The sequence below is a fragment of the Cololabis saira genome, chromosome 14 (genome assembly GCF_033807715.1).
Source record: "Cololabis saira isolate AMF1-May2022 chromosome 14, fColSai1.1, whole genome shotgun sequence".
NCBI classification, from domain to species: Eukaryota; Metazoa; Chordata; class Actinopteri; order Beloniformes; family Belonidae; genus Cololabis; species Cololabis saira.
In genome coordinates, this window is record NC_084600.1 from 46,178,347 (window position 1) to 46,191,525 (window position 13,179).

Here is a 13,179-nt window from a genome sequence, read left to right on the forward strand (position 1 = left end):
ATCAGGTAGCTTACCTGACCTTATGAACGGTAACCTGACATAAACCTTAATAAATGTATAGGAGTGGCTCATAACCATTACTTAACCATTAGTAAAGGCTTGCTGGACCCTTATTGTAAAGTGTAACACATTTATCCCTTAGGTAACACACATTATTAATGCTTAACTGCCTCATAAGCATTACTTAACCATAATTAACCATTAGTAAATACTATTCTGGACCCTTATTGTAAAGTGTAACACATTTATCCCTTAGGTAACACATTATTAATGCTTAACTGCCTCATAAGCATTACTTAACCATAATTAACCATTAGTAAATACTATTCTGGACCCTTATTGTAAAGTGTAACACATGTATCCCTTAGGTAACACATTATTAATGCTTAACTGCCTCATAAGCATTACTTTACCATAATTAACCATTAGTAAATTAAGCAATCACATATAAAGAAGTTTACACTTTTTATTTAAAACCAAAATAAAACAGATTTTAACATAACATTTGTTATATGTATACAACATATAACAACATATAACATATATATATATATATATATATATATATATATATATATATATATATATATATATATATATATACATACACACACATACATCTGTGATAACAGATACGTAACAACAATTCGCACAGAGGAGATCTTTGAACAAACATTATTTAGTAACATAATACAATAACACAGTATGATAGGCTACCCTCTGTTTATCCTCCCTGGAAATGTCTGCACCCTTTTGACATGATGAGCTATGAGTGGCACCAGTTCTCTCCTCCCCCTCTTCTCCACCAAGCGAAGCACCGGCTTCCCTGGATGTCTTCGCCCTGGCCGCCTCCGCGTGCTTTGCACCCCCAGCATCCCGAACACCCACTTCCTCCGCTTCCAGCCCCCAGCCATCCTGCCCCTTCCATACTGTGTTTTGGGGAAAATGACAGAACAAGAAACAAGATTATTAACCTTGTGTCAGATAAATTTATGTTAGCATTAATGTTAGCAGGAATAAAGTTGACAAATCTGATTAGACAAAGTAGAATGCAAGATTTCCATGGAATGGATGATTACTATAGCCAAATTTAAGAGTTTCTATAGGAATGATTCTGTCCCATTCTGTTTTTCATCACTATAAGCATGAACATTATAAATGATGGGCTGCTGTTTCAACTTGGCTTCTGTCGATCGGCAATCCAATCGTTTCACTGCAATTGAGAAGACAATCAACAATGTTTTTTTTTCTTGCCGATGTTATAAAACATACACATATGCTGCTACAGCTGTGTAGCGCCACACCCATTGTGCTCTGGCTCAGCTGATCGACGCTCAGACAGCAGTTAGATCTTGCAGTTTTTAACTCTTTTTATACACACAAAGTACAGCCAAATACCAGGCTAAAAAATACAGTATAGATCTCCACATTAGGATGGTGGACCAGAGCATGTGAGGGAAACAGAGCAGGTGAGAATTTTCTTGCTCCTTGCTCACAGACCTGTCCAAAAAAGCAGCGTTGTACACTTAAACCCAAACCTGGCATCGTCAGATTCCAGTATGAGTTCTGTTTCAGATCTCTTCCCTCCCACAGTTTGAATAATAATTTAATCAAATACATACTTTTCGATAACAAACAGATCCAGCTAGAAAACAAGCTGGTTGTGGGTCAGGTATGGGTGGCCCTGGAGCTAAATTGGAGCGGGATGGAGCAGGAGCGCTGGTACAACTTTTAAAATAAAAATCCGCACCCTGCTCCCTGCTGGAGGCCGCATATTTGCACTTCGCCACCAACTTTTACTGTTGCGCTTGTATTTGGTGCCTTTTGCATCTTCAATTGGTAAATGTCTTTGACATAACATTTAAACTCTTCTTTCTAAACATATTTCTGATAATTGCACATGATTTTGTAATGTTTTACCTCAAAATTCTGATCAAATTTTACATATTGAATCTTTGAATATACTAATTAATTTTTCCACATTGGTGATGTGGTTATAACTAGTCTCGTTTCCAAACTCTAATATTTCAAAATTATTGTCTGGGGAAGTTCCACCTCAATTTTGTAAAAATAAGCGGGTGTCTGGGTGGAAACGTTTTGTGAGTTTTAAAAAAAACAGTGTTGCAAAACCAACCAACAGTCTTTTAGGGTGGGCCTTTCGTTGCTAACATTGCTGACGTTTCTGGTAAGGTGTGTGCAAAGCAGAGCTAACCAATCATTGGTTGAGGATGAAAGACTAACACAGATTTTCATTTAATTTCATTTACTTGTTCTGCCCATGGAAACATTCAAATTGTACCAAAGGAAATAGCAAACAGTTGCATCTTTATCCATGTTCAGAAAGGAGCAGGAAAAAGAAAACTCTTATTTAACCTGCCTATTTTACCTATTTGACCTTTTCAAGGAAGCTGGTTGCAACCAGCGGTAGCACTATTACAAAATCCTGCACTAACTTCCCCAGACATTCAAGTCTTGTCCAGTCTCGACCTGAACGTTGGGCATCACAAGACTAAGTCATAATTAGCAGCCTAACAATTTGTAGCAGTTAATATAAAAAGTTACCTTTCTTTTATGTCTGAAGTGACTCATCTATCACCACAAAATGCTCCTTCCCCCAATTCTCTGTCCTTCTCTATGATGCAGCCTCTCCATCGCTGTCACGCAGACCTCCCGTTGCTTTGCCATTCTTGAAAGGGTTCTTGAGGATGCAGCAATGTTGTCCATCATGAAATCAAGCTGGCGAATAATAATAATAATAATAATTATAATAATAATAATAATAATAATAATAATAATAATAAAAATAATAATAATAATAATAATAATAATAATAATAATAATAATAATAATAATAATAATAATAATAACAATAATAATAATAATAATAATAATAATAATAATAATAATAATAATAATAACAATAATAATACTGACCAAAAAAGTTATTCCACAATGTTAGCCAAAGTTACGTACCATTCAAATCGGTCCACAGATCCACAATCTTTTTCTTCAGCTTCATTTTGTGATGTCACCGGTTGCACTTGACTTTCCATCTCAGTATTTTTTTCTTTTGGAGCCATTCAATTAGTTTGAGGTGTTTGTGTTTTTTTTTTGCCTTCTGTCAGCTCACTCAACTTGTTTGCTAACTTTAACCCACGCATGCCGTGTGCTCCTAAAATGAAACGTGCAGCTTGGTAAATGGCTATCCTGTTAAAATTACTGTCCGTCCTGCCAGAAAATTCTGCTCCTCCTTCAAGGCAGTTACACCCAGGTTACACCGCGATAACTCCTGAGTTCTGGTGCGCGCTAATGCTGCGTTCATGACACCTCAGAACTCTGGGTTTCCCCATTGAAAACTCCCATTTCTGTCTTCAAAGCGTTCCAGACATTGACATTAGACATTGTTGTGTGATGTCAGAAAACTGATTCTCCAAGAAGACTCTGACTTTCCTGAGTAGGAGCACAATTATTAGGCCTTAGTTAAAAGCCTTAGTTCCGAATTGGCCTGAACGCCGCACGCCGCACTTTTTTCTTTGCGCGCACTGACCGCGGCCCCAGCTACAGAAGCGTCTCCAGATGGATGAGCTCGGAGTCTCACCTCGCAGGACCAGGATAACCACGCACAAGAAAAAAGTGGAAAAGGGAAATTCATCTGGAAAACATGGTAAGATTAATCTAACTACGTTAAACTGTTAGCTCTTAATGTTAACTTTATGACACTTTTTTTGAAAAGTTCACAATTCGAGTTGTCATAACAAATACATCATTCTGACAAAATGTAAACTTTTCAAAAAGATGCTGCATATTTGACTCAGTAACACTTGAAGTTTACGTCGGTAAATTTGAAAGACTGACTTCTCAGTCATGTAACTGAAAGGGTGTGTGTAGAAGCTAATACACCTCGTGAAGGCTGACACTTTTTTTTTTTTTTTTTTTTTTTTTTTTACCTTGTCTGCACACATATTATTGATTGATACCATGACGGTAGAAACCAAAAGTGTATATATGTGCATTATTACTATATGTAATATATACATATATATACGCACACATATGCGTACACATACATAAATATACACATACAAACCCAGTGTTTTTTTTTGTTTTTTTTTGGGGGGGGAGGGGGTGGGGGGGGTGGGGGGGGGTGACGACATCCACTGCCAATCCAGGAAGCAGGAACACACGGAAACACACGTCAAGCACTGGAAATCTGCAACAAAAAACCACAAACAAAGCACGAAACCGGCACGGAGCCAACCAAAACACGAACAGCAATCGACCTAAATCTTGGGATCTGATCGCAGTCTGAGCTAAGCTATCGCTACCGCTACCTAAACCCAAAAACTAGAGAGCCAGCATGCAGGTGAACAAGCCAGTGTGTATGTCTATGTGTGTGTGTGTGTATGTATATGATCATGCGTGTGTGTGTGTGTGTGTGTGTGTGTGTGTGTGTGTGTGTGTGTGTGTGTGTGTGTGTGTGTGTGCGCATGTGACTAAATGACTATATGTGTGTATGTGTGTGTGTGTGTGTGTGTGTGTGTGTGTGTGTGTGTGTGTGTGTGTGTGTGTGTGTGTAATAAACCAAACAAAGCTCCACCTGAAGTGTATCTATAGTGGGGGAGGGGGGGGAGCGACCCCGCCACCCGCGAGACCAGAGGCCGACAAGGAAGAGCCCGGAACCCAGGCCACCGGCAACCCCACAGAGGGGAGAAGTAGGAGGGAGGCAACCCACCGCCTGCGAGGCCCCCCCCCCCCACCCGGCGGCGGCCGTGGGGGCCCGCGGGCGGGGCCCCCACGGCGCGGAAAGAAGCAGCCAGGGATCCCGCGGCGGCGGACCGCGACCCAGGCAATCCCCGGCCACCCGGTCCGGGCCGGACACGCGGCCAGGAGGCCCTCACCCTTCAGGCCAATGACCCCCACCCGGCAGGGGGCCAGCCCGCCCGGAGAGACAGAGCCGCCCCGGCCGCCGACGCGGGCAGGCGCACCCGTCCCCCACGGGACAGGCTGACACTTTTTTAAACGAAAGACCCCAACCAAACACGGAGCGGGATGGATGAGACGTCACTGAAACTTGATGTGATGAAGCTCTGCTGCCCCTGCTAGTTTTGGGGGGGTCACCAGACATAAAACCTGTTTTCTCTGTATTTTGAAGGTAGAGGCTTAGATTTATTAGGAATTCGTCTGAAAAAAATTATAATAGGTAAGAATTACAGTACATAAAAAATATGTGGTTATAATGGGAGTCAACGGGGCAAATTTGGACATGAAAGTAAAGAGTGTAAGTTTTTTTAAATGAACAATCATTGTTCCAAAAATAATAATGCATCAAAATAAATGTTATCAATTATTGACATAGTCAATGCTGTAATATATTTCACTTTGAACCTAATTTTTGAAAATATTGCATATTTTGTGATTTTTCTATTGAAAAAATCAGGAGTTGTAAAAATAATGTTTAAAGATTATAATTAACTTTATATCTATGGCTAGGTCTGAAGTTGTTGAAAAGATTTTATGTGGTGAAAGTGAAAATAAATATGTATTACATTTTTATTGCACTTTTATGAGATGGTAGTCAATGAGGCAAATTTGGACTATGGGTAAAAAGTGTATATTAATTTTAAGGGATGCTCGAGGGTTAAAGAATGATGGGTGTGTACGCTGTGGGTGCGAAAGTTGTGTCATAGCTGTGTTTGTTGTTGTAGGTGTTTGTATACAATAAGCAATCAAACTGATGTAATCAACTATCAATCCTTGCATCCATAGCTTTGACATGTCTCAAGGAGGCTCAACAGTCCAGAAGAGAAGACAGTGATGATGAAGCGATGAGGGGATCTGAGATGCAGCATGACAGTGAAGACGACAGTGAGGATGACTCTGAATCCAGCTCTGAATCCAGCTCTGACAGGATAAGGAGAAAAAGGCGAAGAAAAGCAAACATCGCTCTCGCCTGCGGGGTATGTGAAACGTATTTCTTGGCTGGCTTGAGCTGTATGTGTCTGTTGTCCCTACAAGTAGATCAATCTGTCATGACAAGCTGATAGGGCTTGAAATTAACTTTTTGACTTACTAGCCAAGTGGCTAGTAGATGAAAAAAGTTATTAGCCAACCAGATTTTTTACTAGCAAAAACCAAAACGTTGCTTTACTTTTGTATTTCGACATCACTTGTATATAGCAGTCATCGTAGTACCATATTACATCAATCCTGTTTTTCTATACGCTACAATTATCATTCAGTAGTGTACTACTATACTATTGGTGGAAAATGAGATTGCATGATGTGTTCTTGTATAATTTAATTTCAGTAGTTGCCTACTTAATTGTAAATCTAACATTTATGGAGGAATATATAGCATTACACCTTGAAAGTAACACTTTGATCCTGTCCTGTCTGTATATTCTATAATGCAGCAGGTGTATTGTATAAATAATGTGTTTATTCTGGGCTGGATAAAAATGTCCAAATGAGAACGAACAAGTGAATTTAAAAACAAGCAGCCTTTTTATTATTAGCTCGAAAGTGTCTTATAAAGACTACAACAACCAACCTAGCCTGTCTTAAGACAACCACAAGACACCAGCTAAACCATTTAAGGAACTATACAGTGTGTCCCCTGCTGGTCAAACTGAGACATTGCATTGGTCCATTTTCTCCAGTTGTTCTTCAGAGTGTTTACTATTCATTCTTCAGAGTCAGACTCGGACGGTTCACCCGGAGTTGACATCAAGAATAAAAAATAAAAAGGTGCAATGGTGCGCACAGTATTGGGAATCTCAATTTGATTTATAAATGGCACAAAAGTTGGGAATCTCGATTTTTCTAACTAGCCAAGTGGCAAGAAAATCTGTCTCGCCACTTGAGGAATTTGGGTCGCAAATGGCAAGTGGCGAGTGCTAAATTCAAGCCCTGCACGCTGATAGAGGGATGTACCAGAAGGACCAGTACGGTCCAAATGAATGTTCATTTCCAAAAATGATTCACCCCAAATGTGTCCATTTTTATTTAGCATTTTCCCCTCTTTTTCTGCCAATTTAGCCTTGATAATTCCCTGTGTGTGTCATGGTGTTTCCATGTACCTTGGTGAAGTTGTGCCAGAAAATCCTTCTACACTGTGTTGAGGTGTCACATATGGGATTAGTGTGTCTCGCGGCACATTGAACATTAACAGTAAAATACAATGATTTGTTTTTTTCTTCTCATCAATCTCATGATTCAAATGATACATTCCTTCTTGTTCTTGTGTGTTTATATTAGTTGGAGGACCAGGTGATGTGGTGAAGCGGTACAAGGAAGTCCTTGCCATTTTCCAGACGGGGAAGAATATGGCCAAATCCTTCGAGAAGTATGGAGTAGACAGACTTACTATTGTGAGGACTGCAGCAATTGCCGAGCTCGAAATAGCTGCTCCAGAAGAATATGATCAGGTGGAGAAGGGGGAGACGGTGGCAGACTTTGCTAAAAGATGCAACGAGGTTATAAAGGCCACTAAAGTCATTTCTGCTACAATACATAAAATGAAGGATGATAAAAATATGCCAGCCTATCATACTGTGTTATTGTATTATGTTACTAAATAATGTTTGTTCAAAGCTCTCCTCTGTGTGAATTGTTGTTACGTATCTGTTATCACAGATGTGTATATATATATATATATATATATATATATATATATATATATATATATATATATATATATATATATATATATGTATATATATATATGTATAAGATGTATACATATAACAAATGTTATCTGTTATTTGTTATCTGTTTTATTTTGTTTTAAATAAAAAGTGTAAACTTCTTTATATGTGATTGCTTAATTTACTAATGGTTAACTATGGTCAAGTAATGCTTATGAGGCAGTTAAGCATTAATAATGTGTTACCTAAGGGATACATGTGTTACACTTTACAATAAGGGTCCAGAAAAGTATTTACTAATGGTTAATTATGGTTAAGTAATGCTTATGAGGCAGTTAAGCATTAATAATGTGTTACATAAGGGATAAATGTGTTACACTTTACAATAAGGGTCCAGAAAAGTATTTACTAATGGTTAATTATGGTTAAGTAATGCTTATGAGGCAGTTAAGCATTAATAATGTGTTACATAAGGGATACATGTGTTACACTTTACAATAAGGGTCCAGAATAGTATTTACTAATGGTTAATTATGGTTAAGTAATGCTTATGAGGCAGTTAAGCATTAATAATGTGTTACCTAAGGGATAAATGTGTTACACTTTACAATAAGGGTCCAGCAAGCCTTTACTAATGGTTAATTATGGTTAAGTAATGCTTATGAGGCAGTTAAGCATTAATAATGTGTTACCTAAGGGATAAATGTGTTACACTTTACAATGAGGGTCCAGCAAGCCTTTACTAATGGTTAAGTAATGGTTATGAGCCACTCCTATACATTTATTAAGGTTTATGTCAGGTTACCGTTCATAAGGTCAGGTAAGCTACCTGATAACATACACAGCACCATTAGGAAATGATTACTTAAGACTCTAAATAGTTGTTTAATAATGCCCATCCAGTAAACATGCACACCATTAGCGAATGATTAGTAGATGTATTAGGTAGCTGTTACTTAATGTATATTCACTCCAAATAAACACCATTAGTAAATGATTACTAGGGACATTATTAACGTTTTACTTATGTATTAATTAATGTTTTACTTAATACTAAGTAATGCATACATAAGGATAAATAATTACATCATGTAACGTTTATTAATGCTTACTAATGTATTAATTAACTCTGAGCAGTAGGCATTAATTAACTGTTTATTAATGCATTAACTAATATGCTAATTAATGTTAAGTAATACATAATAATGGTTATTTAACTATTATTACACTGATAATTAATGCTTAATAATGCATTAACTAACTGTTTATTAATGCATTAACTAATATGCTAATTAATGTTAAGTAATACATACTAATGGTTATTTAACTATTATTAAACTGTTAATTAATGCTTAATAATGCATTAACTAACGTTAATTAAGGGACCCTTATTGTAAAGTGTTACCAAAATGCTGATGCTTTTAAACAAATGAAGTTCTTAACGGATAAAGTTATTAATTATTATGATTATGATTATGATTATGATTATGATTATTATTATTATTATTATTATTATTATAAGAAAGGAGGCACGCAAAGACAAGGCAACAAACCAACACTGATTCCTTCTGAACTTATCTGTCCATAATAAAAGACAAACAACACCATGACCTCACAAACCCATTCATATTCACCTTCTTTCAAATAAAGGATTAACTAAATAAAGTACTGTATAATTAGACTAATCAAGATTAATTTTGTCCTCAACACTCTCTCTCTCTCTCTCTCTCTCTCTCTCTCTCTCTCTCTCTCTCTCTCTCTCTCTCTCTCTCTCTCTCTCTCTCTCTACTCTCTGGTAAACAGAGAGTAGACTTTAAAGTACTTCTTCTTGTCTTTAAATATATGAATGGCTTAGCTCCCTCCTACATGGTTGTCATGCTGAATACACACCGGACAGATCCCTGGACCTGGACCAGGATCTGGACATGGACCTGGACCTGGACCAGGACATGGGGGTGGGTGGCAGGGTGGAGGAGCAGCCACTCAGTTGATTGGGCACAGGTGTGCCCAATCCACCTCTCCACCCTGCCTGGCTACATAAGAAGTGGCTGCACAGCAGCAAGAGGGCTCTGCTGGGAGAAGGTTCTGCTGGGAGATGGTTCTGCTGTGAGATGGTTCTGCTGGGAGAAAGTTCTGCTGGGAGAAGGTTCTGCTGGGAGAAAGTTCTGCTGGGAGAAGGTTCTGCTGGGAGAAGGTTCTGCTGGGAGAAGGTTCTGCTGGGAGAAGGTTCTGCTGGGAGATGGTTCTGCTGTGAGATGGTTCTGCTGTGAGATGGTTCTGCTGGGAGAAGGTTCTGCTGGGAGATGGTTCTGCTGTGAGATGGTTCTGCTGGGAGAAAGTTCTGCTGGGAGATGGTTCTGCTGGGAGAAGGTTCTGCTGGGAGATGGTTCTGCTGGGAGAAGGTTCTGCTGGTGCACGTGTGGCAGTGTGATTGAATAAAGGAGTTCCTGCTCTAAACCTTGTGTCCTCTGTCCTGCCGGTCGGCCCCAGTAGCGACAAGGTTGCTACAGTGATGACTTGTGTGTGTTGCATTGCGAGGAATGGTTTTTACAATCTTTGCTAACTCTGCATCTTTCCTTAATGAAAAATCAAATAGAGACAGAAATCGCCCACATCCATCTTCATTAATTCCACTGAATGCATCCTGGTCACCTCTAAAGGGCAGTTGGTTCACAGCAAGGAACTCCACAACATCAATAATTGCAGACACATAATATCTGTTGCTGTAGTTGGTCAGTGTTAAATAATGTTGAGATTTCCTTACTTGTGTGAATCCGTCTTCCCTTGTCCCTCCACACGGCCTCACAAGTCAAGCTCTTTGGAGGCAGCGTGTTTGTTCAGTCCCTTTCCACTTTCCGCTGCATGCTTCCAGTCATGGAAACCAGTTACACTGAAAGTTGCATCAGTGTGTCCCTGAAACTTTCTGCATGGGTAGCAGATGCAGCATCTGCTTGAACGGACACTCCGGCCAGGGAAAGCTTCCATACCAGGAACTGCAGAATAACGCGGAGGAAAGCTCTGCATGAGTGGTCGTTGGGGCTTTTCTGTGCCAAGGTCACTAGGTTGCAATGGCCTGTTGCTGTTCCTCCCAGCTGTAATTTTACCGTCAACCTCGGTGGTGTCACAGTGTGTGTATGTTGAGGACCCAAAAGCAGGAGAGCGGGAGGCCGGAGTTCACCAAAACAGGATTTATTTGAGCAAAAAAACAAAACCAAACCAAAAACGCTGCTGAGCAGGATCAAAAACTTGGACCAGGAACACGGACAAGAAAACTGATGACGAAAACATGAAGGGAGCAAACAGTATGGACCGACAGGGAGCAGGAAAAGACAAGACCAGATATACACAGGGGGTAACGAGACACAGGTGCGAACAATCAGGGCAGATGGAAAACAGGCGGGGCAGAACAGAAAACACAAACTGGGGGAAATTTCAAATCCTGACAGGTGCTTGCGTTGTTGAGTTTTTTCCATGAGTCACGCTGCTTTGTTCTGCCCCTCGTGCTCCCTAGCTGCTATAGCTAACCCTCCTAGCATGACTGTTTACTCCAGTGTGAGTTTTGACTTCGGTGCTTATGTTTCTAGTAGATGTGGAGCTTCCTGCTCGCTCCCGTCCGCACCGTCACTTGTACTTTTATGTGTCTTAAAAAATGTTGGGATATCCATTTTTACTGGCGACTGCTGATGTCCATGACCGTTTACTCTGGTCTCAGTTTCATAACGCAGTGACCCGCCCCCTCTATCAGTAATTGGCTTACACGTTGCCTTTGTTCGTTGGTTGCATTGGTTGGATTGTATGATTGAGACATTGAGATAGATAGGATTAAGAAAAGATGCTACTCCGACAAAAAAAAACAAAACCTAAATAAAATAAACAGAGAACCTCTAGTGGACATATAAATTACTGCATTTAAATGCATTTATTTGCCCTCTAGTGGACACATAAATTACTGCATTAAAATAACGTATTTGCCCTCTAGTGGACATATAAATTAGTATCCCTCAGCCGGCCCCTCGTATCCTTAGTCCCCTGAAGCCGGCCCGTCAGATTCTTAGTCCTACCGGTACCGTTATCTCTCATCTCCGGTACAGTTGTACAGTTGTTTCTGCCAATTACAGCGATCCATTTGTCTCTCTTAAGCTAATTTTTCAGCAATCTGTAAAACGATAACTCCGATTTCTTGCTAAATCTATGAGTACAGTCGATCGCACAACAGCTCTTTCCCATTTTAGATGTTTTACTGTTGCTCAAACTGAAAGTTTACGCTGACACTCAGTCTTTATTCACTCAGTCTTTCTGCCATTCAGTCTTTCTGTCACTCAGTCTTTCTGAGACTCAGTCTTTCTGACACTCAATCTTTCTGCCATTCAGTCTTTATTCACTCAGTCTTTCTGACACTCAGGGCCTGATTTACTAAGATCTTAAATAAAGAGTACTAAATTGCGTGTGCACTGAAAAAGTTTGCACGTGCTGTTGTTGTGTGTTTTGCGGGTGATCAACTAAGATTGCGTGCGCAATTGATAACTGGTGCAAACCTCAGTATTTAAATGAGGTGTTGCGTCTTACGGTTTGCGCCATGGAGAGTCTGGATGGAAAGCAGGATAGTCGCAAGCGCAAAATAAAATTTGACGAGTTGGAGTTAGAGATATTAGTGGAAGAGGCAAATTGTTGTGCCGTATTCAGCACCCCTGCCGTGAAAAGCACCCCCTCGTCGACATATAAGTATTTGGGAATTATCATTGACGAGAACTTGTCTTTTAAACCACACATAGAAAAGCTGGTCTGTAAGCTTAAGATGAAATTGGGTTTCTTCTTTAGAAACAATTCTTGTTTTTCCCTAAACGTTAGGAAATATTTAATTTCAACCACGTTTGTGCCTTTACTGGATTATGCAGACTTGCTGTTTATGAACGCACCTGTCACTTATTTGAGAAAGCTGGACACTGTATATCACTGTGCCTTACGTTTTATTACAGGATGTGGAAATCTTGTCCACCACTGCACTTTGTATGCAACTGCAAATTGTCCATCTCTATCTGCCCGCAGACTTTCTCGATGGTTAGCGTTCATTTATAAATCTCTTCTTGGGCTGGTTCCCTCTTATTTATGTTCTTACATGTGTAGAGTCTCTAATCCTTACAGCGTACGCTCACAGGACGTTCTGCGCATGTTCGTTCCTAGAGCCAACACTGAACTTGGAAAAAAGCCTTCAGTTACGCTGCTCCCCGGTCATGGAATGACATACAGAACGATCTGAGATACAGGTCGCTCTTGGAAAAGAGATTTTTAATCTCAATGAGTCTTACCTGGTTAAATAAAGGATAATAATAATACTAATAATAATAATAATAATAATAATAATAATAATAATAATAATAATAATAATAATAATAATAATAATAATATACCCACAGATCTCTTATTCACAAGTAAATGTCAAAAAGGACTAAATGCTCATGTTTAATTTACTACAAATGACAACGTACACACAATGACAAAAATATATTATATTCTCATTCCGTGTCACGTTCTG